Source organism: Drosophila santomea, chromosome X, assembly GCF_016746245.2.
Source record: "Drosophila santomea strain STO CAGO 1482 chromosome X, Prin_Dsan_1.1, whole genome shotgun sequence".
Taxonomy (NCBI): Eukaryota; Metazoa; Arthropoda; class Insecta; order Diptera; family Drosophilidae; genus Drosophila; species Drosophila santomea.
The window spans coordinates 14,005,947-14,020,688 of NC_053021.2; positions in this window are offsets into that span (position 1 = coordinate 14,005,947).

A 14,742-nucleotide genomic window follows, 5' to 3' on the forward strand; every position below is an offset into this window, starting at 1 on the left:
GTCGAGGAATCGCCGGCCCATGTTGCTCCCACTCGGAAGATGTTTTTTTTTTTTTGGATGCCCGCGGCAGACAACCAGGAAGGCCAGGAAGCGAACTGGGATTAGCTTCACTCTACTCCAAGCCAAGCAAAAGAAAAAAAAATGATATATATATAAGTATAGAAAGATGTATGTACTACGTATATGTGGCCAAATATTAAAAATGAAGAGTTTTTCCGCCGCTGTAAATGCACCTTTAACTCGGCACACGGGGCCACAAGGACTCGGTTACAGGTTGTGTTCCTTTTTTGTTCCTTTTTTGTTCCTTTTTTGTTCCGTTTTTGTTCCTTTTTTTGTTGTTTTTGCATCCTTACATTTGTTGCTGCCGTTGTTGTTGACAAACAAGGAGCGCATAAGTAGAATAAGTTGTAATAAGAGCAGTTAACAACATGAGTGAAGTCAAGGCGAGCGCACAGCGGGCAGAAAGCCAAGACACCTGAACGTCACGGAATGAACGTGGCTACTACAGTGGGCACACGACATGAACAAACCGGCCAAAAACTAGCCACAATTTACCTTACATTAAATTTAAGCACATAAATGTCCATTGCAAACATAGCGTGCTAAATTAATACAACAAAAAATGAAAATATATATTAAAGTAAAGCTATGAGCCAATGCATCGCAACCATATAAAGCCCATTAAGGCAGGCTTCACTGTACGGATAGGGCACGGGCGGACACGCTCCTGACAACTGACAACTCCTTTAAAATGTAGTTACTGTTGTTATTATTCAACCTTAATGAACTTAACAAGCTCGCACAGCGACGGGCCAAAAGGACGAAGGACGAGGCGGCAGAAGGACGACGACTGTTGGACACAGGAGTGCCGCCCACCGCCCAACGCGCCCCCTCACACACACACCCACACACACTTACAGACACCCACAGCCAGACAGAGAGACAGACAAACGAACAAGTCAAACAAAGGGGTGGCAGAATGGGTGGCTTTGGATGGTTTTGGGTGGTATTTGGCTAGTAAGTACATACGTATGTTGCATGTTGCTTTCGGGGCACATACGCCCATCGTGTGTGCCATGTTCATGTCGCAAGAAATTTCCCAGCTCTCAATGGCGCAGGGTCACGTAACTCAAATAAAGCGCCAAAGCCACCAGCCGCAAAAAAAAAAACCCAAAAAGAAAACTTAAAAAAAAAAAACCAAAGACAAAGAAAGAAGCCTGCTTCTTGTGCATTTTGGCAATGTCGAAAATGAGGAGAAATTAAAAATGCTTTACAAATATTGAGAGAACGAGGCCTGAGCTCAAGAAGCCGCTCAATAGAATTTGAGTTCAATTTCAATTTCAATTTATGTGAAAATTGCAAATCAAGTGATACTTTGACCTTAACCATGCGATGATAATACAAGTTGTTGCTTTACTTACTTTTACTGCTATAAAAAAAATTACTTATTACTTTAAAATAAGTAACTAAATAGCATATTATAGCATGTATACTTGTTCTACAACTTATTATTATTAAACATTTTATATAATGAATATGCTAGCTGTTGCTATATAATTAATATTAATATTAATATTAAGAATATTACATATAATGAAAACTAGACCATGCATAAAATGTATCAATGATGGGCTTAAGAGTGTTTTTTATTTATTTTTTGCTTTTATTTTTATTTTCATCAGGAATCTGCAAATAAAAATGCACTATGACCTAATGGGAGTCTTAATTATCTTAATATAGTTCTTAAACTTTAGAAGTATATTTCATAAATTCAAATGACTTACTTATTTTTTACCCAACCGCTCAAAGCCAAGTAAACAATGTACTCATACTTCTTCTTATTAATAAAATTCCCAAAGCTGTTCCCAGTATTTTTCAGTCTTATACTTGGAATGCTTAAAAACGAGCTGCCTTCGTGGAAATGCCAGCAGTCGCTGGCTGGCACTCAAAGTTGCCGGTTGTGTATTGTTTTAAAAATATTTTAAAATATGCGATGTTTCATGAAAATTAGAGTACGAAACCAAAACAATATTAAAATCATATTTATAAAAATTTATTACAATTTTACAAAATTTATTAACAAGCAGATTATGGTTGTTTAATTAAGGTAACTTAGGTTAAAAATAAAAACATATTTTCTTTACGAGAGTAAATTAAATAATTATTTTATATTGCACATCATTAATGTTGCGAATGTACAATGACCACACTGTTAGTTAAATTACCACTTCATCAAAGAGAAATTCCTCTTACGAAAATGATCAATATTCCATTAACAACATCCAGCATTTGCATCTAGCAATTGTTTGGGCTTCAGGTCTGAATATTTGCAATAATTTCAATCGATTCCAAAACGAACTCCATCGCACTTGATTATATATTAACGCAGCTTGAGTTCGCATTGAGCCAGGGAGTTGTGAATTGTGGTTGGGGGCGGTATTCTGGATTTCTCGGTTCACATTCCAATTTCATTTAGTATGCCAGTTTCCATTTTTGCCATGGCTGCAACTGCAACAGCAACAGCAATTGCATTGAGTTTTATGGCCGCGAGCCATTTTAGTGTTATTAAATTTATTTATTGAAAACGCCACGCGGTCCCCGATCGAAGGGTTTTATGTTTAGGTCATCGATATGCAAATTGATTGACAAAAACACTCTAGTTAACAACACACTCCACACTCCCTTGCAGTTTTATTTATGCTGGATGCTGAATGCTGAATGCTGGATGCTGGGCAATGGGCGAAGGTCCTCGTCCATTTGACATAATTAATTGTAGCACGAACAATTACGGGGCGAGACAGCGAGCAGGACAATAAGGATATACATTTTAATTAAAGCACCTCGAGCAACTAATTACATTGCCAGAATGCCGTGTAGTGTGAGTGTGACTGTGTGTATGCCGTGTGCGTTTAAGTGTGAGTGTGAGGACGAAATGTCCTTGAGCACCTGTATCTGTGTGCGGTTGTCCGCAGATTATTGTGTGTCAGTGTGTGTGTGTGTGTGTAAGAGAAAGTGAGTGCGCCACTTGATTCATGAGCTGGCAAATTGAATGCAAAAATTCTTAGCATACTTTTCAGCGCGCCGCAACTCACGAGTGGCCACAAAAGGGTTAAGAACGCGTTTAGGACCCTTGGCGTTCATGTGGATTATTTATCGATGGAAAGATGAATTTGGGGTAACCTATTTCGGCACATCATTAGTTAATACAATTGGGAATATAAATAGTTAATGCAATTTGGAATAAAAATTAAATATTACTCCGGAAATAAACATTTACATTATATTCAACGTAGTTTATAAATACCAAACATTTTTATTTTGGTTTTTTTTGGGAACAATTGCTGATGGCAACAATTTAGCACCTTCTGCCGCCTCGCCGAATAATCGCAGTCTATCATCGCCGTCGAACAAAAAAGAACTTCACGAAAACTTTCAGTTACTCAGTCTGTCAGTTCATCAGTCTGCCTTCCCTGTGTGTGTGTGTGTGCTGAAGTCAGACAGTGTCAGACATAAATAAAATGCAAGACGGCGGGCGGCAGACGGAGGCACAACGCTGACAGGTTAATGTCAAATCGCCCAGCCAAAACCGAAAAGCCAACAGAAAAAACAACTAAGCAAAAACACTGGAGGTGCCCAAGTACCGACACTCTAAATACCCAGTAAAAATTATTAAATTAAGCACAAAGTTACACATTTACTCTTTACACAGAGACAAATATTTTGTATGGCAGCTGGAATGATTATGCCATTTAAATGTTTTTTGAAATAAAAGTGCCTAATGACTTATGCGCAAAAATGCCTTTCTTTACAGGGTAAGCAAAACCTAAAGGGTGGCGGGTGATAAGTGAAGAAAATGACAAAAAAAAAATAATGAAAACACACACACACACAGAAAAACAAAGCGGCAAAGTTTTTTTCGTCAACGGCAGAGGAGGAGAAAAACTGTGGCTGGCGGGAAAGGAAAAGCGACTCTGAAGCCGTCAACTGACAGTTATGAGAAAAAGTAAAGCTGACGAAGACATCAGCGGGGCAAATTTGTTTAGTCTTAGTCGCTTTGCCGCCCAACTTTTCGCCCACATTTCGTCTTTCGTCCTTCGTCCTTCGTCCTTAGCCCGCATGCCATTTTGGTAATGATGGCTTAAAGGACGCCCGCTGCGACAATGTGTTTGTTTTTAGCGTGGCACTGGAAAAGCGTGGAAAATCGTGGAGTGGAAACTCAATGGGTGGCAATGGTTGGCAATGGTTGGCAATGGGTGGAAATGGTTGGAAATGGAGGAGCGTCCTTCGCGAGGACGCGCCGTTAACAGAGCATGTCGTGGCTTTGCTTTCGGTGGGGATTTTGGCCAAAAAGGGGCCAGGGTGTCAACCGCTAAAAGGGCGTTAAGTGTTTTATTTACCCTCAAAATATAATTTATATTGTGGCTGCGATATGTGTGAGTGTGTGTGTACAGACAGAGAGAGAAAGAGAGACTACAAAAAAAAAAGAGAGATAGAGACAGCGAAGAGGATTTGCTGTGAAGTGATTTAAATTTTAAGTACTTTTTGCATTTGTGTTTTGTTGAGTATTTACCAACGCTTCCCCCGCACAAAAGGCTTCCATCATTCCATGTTTCTCTCTTACTGATTACTTTTCTCATTTTGCAAATTGACTTGATGACATTTTCGGGTAATTTACACAATTCTGCTTATCCGTTTACCCAAAAGCGACCTTTTCTTTATTGTGGATTTTATTTTCTCTTTTTTTTTGTTTTTTTTTTGGCAACTTCCCGAGGCCATCGAATCTTAATCGTTTATCTGAAGCATAAGCGCTCTATTAACGAGCTGCGATTTTACCAAAAAAGAATAGAATATGCGTATAAGATGTGAGCTTTTTTTTTTTAATTTATAGCAAGTGAATTTGGTGTAATAAAAGTGTTAATAGCTAATTAGCTGAGAAAGTGGAAATGAGCCCAACCAATTATTTCGAAAATAGAAGCAAACAACTGCGTTTGCACCTCCCTCGTCGCCCGAAAATGTGTTGAGCATTAATTTAATGTCACATTTAAACGGGGGATCCCAATTTTACCGCCCCCCTTTTTGTCAGGGGCGTCGCGACATTTTGCGGATGGCGCTTTGGCAAGTAAATTAAAATATTTTAATGAGTACAATTTATCACGCGCCAGCGGCTTTGGCAGCGCAGTTTAAAGTGTTTCCCGGTGGCTTTGTCCTTCGTCCTCCAGCCTTCGTCCTTCATCCTTCGGCATCCCTTTTGCCCTTTCTTTTTTTTTTTTGTTTTTTGCCGGAGTTTGGCAACTTGTTGCGACATTTAATTATTGGTGACAGTATAATCAAGTAAACTCGGCAAGAATTTCAATTTCATTTAATGGTTTAACACATTTCCCAGGCTTTTCTCGGGGTTAAGCCTCAAGTGTCATGTAAACGACGTTAAACGGGTGCCGGAAACGGTTAAAACCCACAAAAAGGGTTTAACTTTCAGCATTATCCTTATCCCAACTCTGTTCTCTATTCGCTGTTCGCTGTGCTGTTCAGTTGTGTCCTTTTACTCTTTGGCCTTCTTATCACCGAACAATTAGAAGGGAAAAACGGAAGAAAAGCACAGCAATAAGCATAAACATGATGTCAAAGACAATTATTAGGGTTTTATGGATTTAAATGGCTTGTGTAATCGCCTGGTGGTTAGGTTGTGAATTTGGCACTATGAGAACTGAAAAAATGGCAAAAAGGGAAAATCGTTACCAAATACATTGGCATTTTCTGTAGCTCAGCATGCTAAGTGCTGCACATGTCTTTTCAATTTGCCAAACAATTGAAGCTTAAAGATCCAAGACTTAATATTATATTATAATATAAATTTCAATTCTTCGATTCAAGCCCGCTACTAGTACTTCACTTTGACTTGCTATTTTTGCCGCTCTTTGCCTTCAATCAAATTTGATGCCTTTCTTTGGCCTTTTGACGGCTGCTGCCTATAAATTGCCATATGAAAATGCAATTGGCGTTCTCACTGATTTCATTTGCTACCCACTAAAAAAAAGAAATGGAAAATATCGTGAGCATGGAAAAAATGGTAGTAGAAATTGCATTTGGCCCACAGAGCTTTGAAGTGTGGCGCCAACTGCGCTGATTAGATAAGCAAAAACGAGTAAAAGCAAAACAAAGCAAATCACGAAAAATAAAATAACAAAACATAGTTGAACAAAAAGAAAATATATACTGTTATATATATATTTATTAAAATACACTGTGGGTGCTGCAGGCATCTCACTCTCTCAGTTGTTGACTGCTGCAACTTTGGCTTACAAATTGTTTTTTAGTTGGCACAACTTTTAATTTGGTTATGGTGTGAAAATGTTTGTTTTCTCCATCTTTCTACCGTTTCTTCTTTTTTTTTTTTTTTGTTTTTTTAATTTGTGTTTTGTTGTGTTTTGCCCGCATTTTGATGAAGTTTGTGGTGCAAATTAATTTGCATTTTCACTCCAGCTACGTTTATATATGTACATACATACATATATACAAATGTTTGTATAAACAACTTTGATACGGCGACTTTTTCAATTAGCGTAGCACAACGAACGGAGTTTTCCCATTGCGTGACCGTCGGCAATTAGAGGGCAATTAATAATGCCTTGCTTACATGTCCGGCGACACTGGACATTAATCAAATACAAATCAATTTTCATATCAGATGGCCACGCCACTCAGGCTCAAGTGCTATCTATGCAGTATACTTCTACTATATACATATATATCTAGACTGCACGAAAGGAAAAGCGATATTCGTTTCATAAATGTAATAAAAAACCTTAAAAGCCTCACTCACACGTCACAGGCAATTCGATTTCAGAGAAAAGCATTTCATAACCATAACTGAATGACAATTATCGGGCCTATTTACTGGGCCTCTAAAAGCCAACTGGAAGTGGGTCGAATCCATCTACCCATCTATCAGGCCAGCAACAACAATTCAATTTGCTTGACGTCCTAAATGGCTTTGACTTTGGCTTTCCCATTGGCTTTTCCTTTGGCTTTCCCACTTGGGCACTTTTTGTTTGAAGGGTCACATGATATGTCGTCTAGTTCGGATCAAGTTTTACTCCCGTTTGCGTCTCGCTTTGTTTCCCGCTTACTTTGTGTGTTGGCTTAGCAAAACTTTCGCATTGATAAGTGAACATACAGCGAGTACACTTGCAAAAATAAACTAGGTAATAATTTTGAAAAGTTTAACTAAAAGAGGCAAGGCCATACATACATATATTACGGATATTTTGTTTAGAAACTAATCTTATATTATATGCTGATTAAATGGGCAATAGTTTGGCTCAGTGCACGAATGGAATAGATCTGTGTAACTTGCTTTCCAGCATTCCCACGCACTTTCCATCGCCTTCTCTTCGGCGTAATGAAAAGTTTTTGGCGTAATGAAATAAGCCAAAGTTTTTGCAGCTTTCAATAATAACTGTAAAAGTAACTAGCCAAAGTTTCGGAAAAGAATGGGAAATGGCTAAGCAGAAGAAGGGAATCCAAGGCTGATAAACTTTTTCACGTGCGATTGTGTATGTGTGTGTGTGAGTGTGTGTGTGAGTGTGTGTGTGAGGGCATTTCCCATTCGATTTTTACTTTTCTGAGTCAACGGCAGGCTATCAATGTGATTATGAAGTGACGACTAATGTGTCTACTTGAATGCACTTTAATGTGGGGAGAAAAACCGAAAATACAGATACGAAATTAAACTTTATTTTTGAGATTTAAAACATGCGATACTTCTCTACATAAACAATCAAGCACTGTGTCTTAATTAAATAAGTTACTATTAAATTACTATTAAATTACTATTAAGTTAGTTACTAATAAGTTACTACTAAATTACTATTAAGTTAGTTACTAATAAGTTACAATTAAGTTACTAAAAAGTTACTATTAAATTACTATTAAATAACTATTAAGGTACTATTAAATTACTATTAAGTTACTAATAAGTTACTATTAAATTACTATTAAATAACTATTAAGTTACTATTAAGTTACTATTAAGTTACTATCAAGTTACTATTAAGTTACTATTAAGTTACTATTAAGTTACTATTAAATTACTATCAAGTTACTATTAAGTTATTACACTACCCGTTAATCTCGGCTTCGTTCCTTCCTCTCGACTTTCCCGATTCATTTGATTAGTGCGCCTCATTGCGATTCACCACGAATTATATTCAGGCCATTGAACAAGTCATTGAAAAGTAAACATCGGCCACATAATAACAATTAATCATAATTAAAGCTCCGAATGATACAAATTTAATGCGAGCGAAAATGGGCTTTTGTGGGGAGTGGGAAAACTGGCGTAAGGTCTGGCCCAAAGCTCCTTGTAAGTGGAAAATCCTTAGCCATTGGCCGACTTTAGCCAACTGACCCATTGACTGTCGACTGGTGGCGCACGCCAAGTAAGCACACTGAGAAAAAACTAAGTCTACGTCAAACTAAGCGATGCAGTTATGTTTCATAACAGAAATTGCTAACTTAATCAAGAGAAAACGCTCTAGTCCAGTAATGCAATAATAATAAGAAAACAGTAGGGCATTCTTAGCTAAGTTACAATCACAAAAACACTCAACTTTCAGCACAACTTTCGTAAGACATGCAAGCCACACTTATTGTTTTCAGTGTACTTGTGACCTGGCGAAGCCCTCACCTCCCACAAACTGACCGCAACGTTAATCAGGCGTTAAATTAACGCACTCATTAGCACAAATTACAAATTGAGCTGCAAGGCAGAGGACAAAGTGCCGTGCCAAAGGGCATGTCCTGCAGGAGGCGTGGCAGGGCCAGGGGTGCGGGGAAGCCTGATTCCAGCTAAGCCAGGTGCTCAGCATAAATCACTTAATAATCAAGTGCAGCCCATTTAATTGGCTTGCCGCTGGAGCAAAAGCGGGGCTGTCCGTTGTCCGCTGTCCGCTGTCCGTTGTCCGTTGCCTGCGAGCAATTAATTATTTCATTATGCTGGCTGACAAAAGCTGCCCCGCCCCTCTGCCCTACCGCCCTATTGCCCCGCTTGCTGCCACGCCCCGTTTTGTTTATTTGTTTGGGTGCTAACTTGTTTGCTTTTATTTGGAGACATTTAATTTAAGTTTTGCAATTTGCAAGCGAATTACAGCGACGCTGATTGAAATGACCCGCAAAATTCGAAAATTCCCCCCAGGGCAACGGGGTATTTTGGCATGTGGAACTAGAAACTCTTTCATGCGAAAATATTTCCAAAAATCAGGAAAAAACAAAAAACGTACAGCCAAAGGCAACAACATTTTCCAAAGTTTATAATTGCCAGCCAACCGCTGGCAGTGACAACCGCAACAGAAACAGAAGCGAATACGGAAACGGAAACGAAGGTGGAATGGTAATGGGAAAACGGAAACGGAAGTTGCTACATATTTTTCGGCAAGGTGGTAAATGCATAGAGATCCAAGACTTTTGGGCATTCATCAGCTGTACGTAAGCTTGCATTTTAAACGGACAACCCTTTAGAAATACCAAAAAATGAAAGTTACAGCTTTAAGCGCCACTGCCGCATTGCTGACCTTTTTACCCATTGAAGATTGTTCTCCTTTTTTTTTGTGGCACTCATCAAGTTCAATGTCGAGACTTTCAATGGCGGCAAATGCCTGGCAATAAACTAAAATTGCAAAATGGCCCAAAGCTGCAAGTTTAGTTCGTTCGAGCCTTAACCCCCTTCATTTAGAAAATACCCGCCCCATCATCATCATCATCATCAACATTGGACAAGCGACGACGATGTGCAGATTTGGCCGCAAATAAATCGAAACATTTGCCGAAACCGGCCGCCATAAAAATAGACAAGCCCCAAATGAGAGGCACCCAAATGCTTCGCCCCCCAATTGCGAATTTGGAATATCCTTGGGGGGGGCACCCCCACCTCCCCGCCTCCCCCTTTGCCGCGATAAGGACAACAGATAGCGGTTGGCTTCAACTGGAAAGCAATCCACTAAACCCCTATCTCTATTTCCTCCTTCAAGTTTGGCCAATCTCTCAAAGTGCCAGACATGCCAAAAGGACTAAACAATTTTCTGGGCTGGCTGTTTTTATGGCCAAACGATAAGTAAAACGATATTGAATGTGTATATCCCTTTGCCGGCGAAAAATCAAAAGGGCGATCAGAAGGGGGGGCTGGCGGGGGGGGTGGCAGAAGCCACCGCATTAAATGCCGATAAGCATCGGCTTTGTCCTCGAATCGAAGCAAGGATATTCCATGCGATGTCTGTGCATTCGGACTGTCTTTGTTTAAAGCTTATTAGCACTCCGTTTTTGGCGACCCAAGACTTTAAGAATTTCCCAGCAGCAAATAAACGGTGAAAAAGGAAAGTGCACAGATAAAAAAAAGTAAGCTCTTTCTATAAATGCCACAAAATATGATTTCTCATTGATTCCGCCTTGCTGTTTGCCAGCATTTGAATGTTTCATTTATTAAATACGAAGAAATAATTTATTAAATATATAAAATTTTATTCAGAAAATTGTTGCAGTGTAATTTGCTGGTGGAGAAGTGGGAACTAAGGCCAAATTAGCTGCACGAGTGCAAAGTGCGAAATGTTAAAATGTAAAAATGTTAAATGGCCAACTGAGAGGGCCAGCGAAATGTGGCCAAAGGACCTTCACTGGACCCCATGGAAAAGTCCGCCCGCCCGGAGGAAATGCTGCGTTAAAAATTATGTTTGCCCAGCCAACACCACGCCCCCTTTTCGCCCCTTCCCCCGTGCCAGAAAAGCAACAACAAGGAAAATATGTACATATATATTCATTGCATTTATAAAAGTCATTTGGAGTGGACCCAATTGGCGAAGGGGATGGTAAGGTGCATGCAAAGTACGGCCATTACGATTGGAGTGCCCTGCAAACTGCAGGGTATCACGCTGTCCTTGAACAACTTGTGCGTTAAGAATATGAACGAGTACTGTCTACATTTTTGCACCAATAAACATATAATTAACCATTGAATTGGAGTTTTATTTGGTATTTTTTATATTTATAAGTAATATAGAATGTAATCGGCAGTCAAAATGCCCGCAGTTTTGGCTAACAGAGTGCAAAGAGGTTAAATTGCTTTGACTTTCGCTTGCGCTTTTCGCCACTTTTTGGCATCCCCTCTCTCCCCCCTTTGCCGTTCGCCATTTCAGCCATTTCTCCCTTTGGGCCATTTTGCTGCCAAGTGCAAGAGCAAAATGTTTATAATTAAACTTTAATGTGTATTTAATGAGCTTGGGGGCATGGCCGTTAGCGGGGGCCTTGAAAAAACAACGCAAGCTGAATATTAAAATTGCGAATCTGAATATGAATATGAAAAGCAAACTGCGTTTTTTGTCTCTGTTACTACGGCTGCCTCCCATTTGTATACTGGTTTTAATCCTTTCTTTTTTTTTACAGCCCGGCATGTTTACAAGGCCAACAAGTTGAAACCGACCCGGAGATATGAAGATATTTGGCCAGACATGCAGACAGAGGAGTTGAGAGTATGGCCGGATAGCATGGCCAAGTTTATCCCTTGATAATATAAATTTAATCGTTCGCCTAATTGTCTTCATGTGAAACCGACTAAATGGTGTTAAAACTTTAGCAAACAAATTGCAACTAGTTGCAAGGAGACCAGACTCAAGGCAAGTGCCCAAAAACCAGGACGACTTGAGAACAAATTTCTGGAGTCGCTTTGAGCCACTTCAAATTGCAAGTTGCTGTTGCCACTGATACTAGTACGTTTTCCAAAGTTTAGCCAACCGAACTTTACCCACACAGATGCACAGCGAAAAATTAATTATAGTTTTAATCGAACTAAGCTCCATTTAATTTATAATACAAAGAGATACAGACCATAGTAAAGATTATATACTACATAGGTTTAATGATACAGCTGTATAGCATTGCTTTAAAATATCTGAATAATTTTCCGGTGTATGCGTAAGTCGCTTTTAGTTGAGTCCTTGGCTTTGGGCCTGGTCACGGGCTTTAGGCCAACAACTTGCTCTGCTCACAAATGAAATTTCACTTAAAAATTTATGAAAAACCATTCTGACATGGGATGACCGTGTGGAGTGCCAGACAAGTTGGCCAAAAGTGAGGGAATCCTCTACGGCAGATGGTTTAACATTAGGTAAAGTCCTTCATGTGAAGCTCAACTGGTTTATGATATTCAAAGTTTTTGTTAGTTTGCTTAAGATAAAATCAATATATCTTTTGCCGCCAATAGTTTCAAATAATTGCATTAACAACGATAGTTTAAAGTCGAAGCAAAGCTTTAAATTTGAGGCCAAACACTTAGTACGATTACTACCAACTTAAAGTTCTAACATATTCATAAATCAAGCTCAATTAAGACCAGTCTCTGCGACAACTTCTGCTGTTTAAATGGAATTCAATGCGTCGTTTTCGACAGCTCTCAAAACCATTTGCACTTGCTGTAAATGTATAAAGTTTGATTATGGAAACTAGCTGGGAAAAAGTATAGAAAAAGGAGGGAAGACGACTAAGCGGCAGGATCTGGCAAAAGTTTCTTTTGTAAAATACCATTTGTTTTATTGCTGGCATTGGTAAAAGTTTTTGCAAATTGCATGCACACATAGTCATGGGGCATAAATACACATTTAGAAGTCGACAGAAGTATAGTATATTTATATATATTAGGCATACATATACATAGGTCTAGTGCACGGCTATCGTAAAGAAATCGTATACTCGTAAATCAATAAACTTATTCAATAAATGTTCGAACCGCTGGATATTTTGACATTTATGGCGACAATCATTATGTGAATCTCGATGGGTCGTTAAACGCATAATCGATACTAATGAAGCTCCTGGATTTACTTGCTGCCAGCAATTATTGTGACTGCAGCAGATATGCGGATGCGAATGCGGATACCAGATCCTCGACCTTATTCCCATCAGAGAACTGCCAGAGTGGCAAAAGGACAAGTGCCCAAAAAGGGATGAGTGGTAACAACTTTCATTTATTTCTTGTAAACACCCGGGTGTCTGTGGTAACATAATTACCGGAAAACGAAATAGATTATGCCCAAAATCTGTAGATAGCTTTATTTTTTTTTAATTCTTTTTACAGAAATTTAAACAACAAGAATTAGACATTACTTTTTATTATATATTATATTATTTGCTTTGTTAAAATTTGTAATATTTGCTTACCACATTTAACTTTATAAATGTAAATTTTTATTTTTATAATGATAAAAATAAACGAGCAGCCATAAGTGAGAAAGCTAAGCGTCCCTCTCCATTTCTCCCCAGGTACTCACCCCTTTCCTCAAGCTCTCCTCTCTTCCACGTCAGAGCAGACAGCTGGTTGTAGCTCCTGGAAAATAGCCAGCTCAGGCAGTTCCTCCAGTAGGTCGAAATCACATTATTGGTATCCTCTGCTGCCACTTAAAATCACTGCACCACTCACTCACATTTAGTATTTTTTTTGTTAAAAACATCGAAAAAGTGGTTTGCTTATGTAGGACTTTTGAGAAGCGCAGAGGAGGGCACTTATATTTTGGTATTATTTAGTATTATTTGGTATTAAGTATTTAGTATTTTATTTAGTATTATTTGGTATTAAGTATTTAGTATTTTTTAGTATTTAGTATTTAGTACCTAGTATTATTTAATATTTAGTGTTATTCATTATTTCCTTTTAATGTAACGTAATACTTTCAGCTATTTTACTTATAATTTTATAATTTCACTTTAAATGCCAGCTAGAACAATAGAAATAGAATAGTCTTAATTAAGTATTAATATTATTTAATAATATATAAGATTGTTTTTGGTTAAGTTAAATTTTGTAAAAAACCTGGATGTTTGTTATGGAAATAGAGTGTTAACAAACACCCGGGTGCTGAGACACATAGAGTGCCATTGCTTTACTGCAGTTCTCTGATTCGCATCCCAATCCTGCTGCTTCGAGTGGCTCGGCATCCGTTTCATGGCATAATAAATTGCCTCCGTGCGTTTAAATGGCTTCATCAATAAGCAGGCGGAACATGGCTTAAATCCCCCGGTGGCATAAAGATTTTATGTTCCTTATTTTGTTTTTTTTTTGGTCCAAGATTTGCTTACGCGAGCAATGAGTGGAAAAGCGGGTGGAAAAGCCGCGTTAATGAGACTAGGCCAACATTTTATGTAGCACACTTTTCAGCGCGACTAATGTAATTATCTGATTAGACTCGAAAGTGGAGTGGGTGCAGGATAATGATTCCCATTAAAAAGGGAGGGAGGCAAATGAGTAATGGAAATAGAAGAAGGTTTACTTAAGTCATTTGTGGAGAAACCCTATAATAACTTGGTTAAAATCTGGAAGAAGATAAGAAACTGAGGCATCCTTTAAGTATATGCGAAGTTTAAATCGCTAATCCCGCACTTGAGGGAGAACCTACTTCATAAGTATAATCCACAAGATGCAATGCATTCGCTGCCAATATAAACGAAATTGCAATTCAATTGAGTGGAATAAACTTATAGATGCCGATTTCCTATTCGCCGCAAATTTATGACTGTCCGCGAAAGGAGCCAAGTCCTTGATCGTTGGGCTGGGCCAAGAGCTGCAACGAAAATGGCCGGATAAACTGGAGATTGTGGACTTCTTGGAAGACAAACGGCTCAATAAAGTCGCAATTGAATTGCTGACAATGGCAATTGCAATTGCATTCCGATTGCGATGACGATTGCCGGTCGGCTTATCAGCGG